Below are 1,080 nucleotides of genomic sequence, written 5' to 3' on the forward strand. Positions count from 1 at the left end.
ACAAGAGAAAGAGTACGAGGTTGCGGCTGAATGCCTAGCTGTCAGAGGGATCCCCAAGGAGCTTCTCTGTCTTTCTCCTCTTCATCTTCGATCTCCTTTTCTAAACGAGAATGCGTGGGCGACGATTGACCCATATGGATCGAATGCGGGCCTGATTGATGCTGGGACCGCTGCTTTCCTTCAAACTCCCAGTAGTTCTCAAGGAGATCATGCGAACGAAGGATCTGTAGAACCGACTGGAAGAGAGCTCGGTGAATTGCCTCTTCAAGAAGGTGGGATCGTTGGCGAGGTCGTAAGGCTTGAGGATACGACCATTGCATCTGCTTCGGATCCGACTACGCTCTCCACCAGCCTCGTTGTGAATGAAGATCCGCTGGTCCCGGTTCTTGGGACTAGTGTCGAGACGGAGACAGAGCCTGTTAATCTACTTGAACTCTCAGACTCTTCGACTGAAGAAGAGGGTGGCGAACAATTGGAGGAGACCGAATCCGGCTTAGTTGGTAACCCGCAAAATGAAGAGGGAGCGGTTGACGGAACTGATAATCTGCCAGTTCTGCCAACGGATGTGACTGGGGAGGCTTCGGATCGGCTCACTGCTCAGGTCATCGAGGGGGGCTCTGACCGTGTTGAGGACTAGTTTAATATGTTGTTGTTGTTTCCTTTAGACTTTTGGTTTTTAGCCCTCGGAGGCTTTTGTTGATGTAATATCTGGATTTATTTTGTTTTTGCGGCTATCCGTTGTTTCAGACTTTCAGTAAGTTTATCTTCCTTAGAGTTATTTCTGAAACAGAGTTTGCCTTAGTCGTGAGATATAGTTTCGTGGACTCGAGAATGCGAGTTAGCCTTCGACGAGTCGCTGAAATCTATTTTGAATGTTGGGTTTAAACGATTTTGGTTTGGCAATCTGGTCGATGTCTTGAATTAAACCGGAGAGTCGATGACTCGGCTTTATCAAATTTTGACACATCATGCCGTCAGTTCGAGTCCTTGATAACAACATAAATTTTCGAGTTTCGAAGACAATCGTTTATACTTTCGAGCGACAACGGTTTTCAAATCGATCCTTAAGTAATCCAAAAA

Source organism: Brassica oleracea, chromosome C3 (assembly GCF_000695525.1).
Source record: "Brassica oleracea var. oleracea cultivar TO1000 chromosome C3, BOL, whole genome shotgun sequence".
NCBI lineage: Eukaryota > Viridiplantae > Streptophyta > Magnoliopsida > Brassicales > Brassicaceae > Brassica > Brassica oleracea.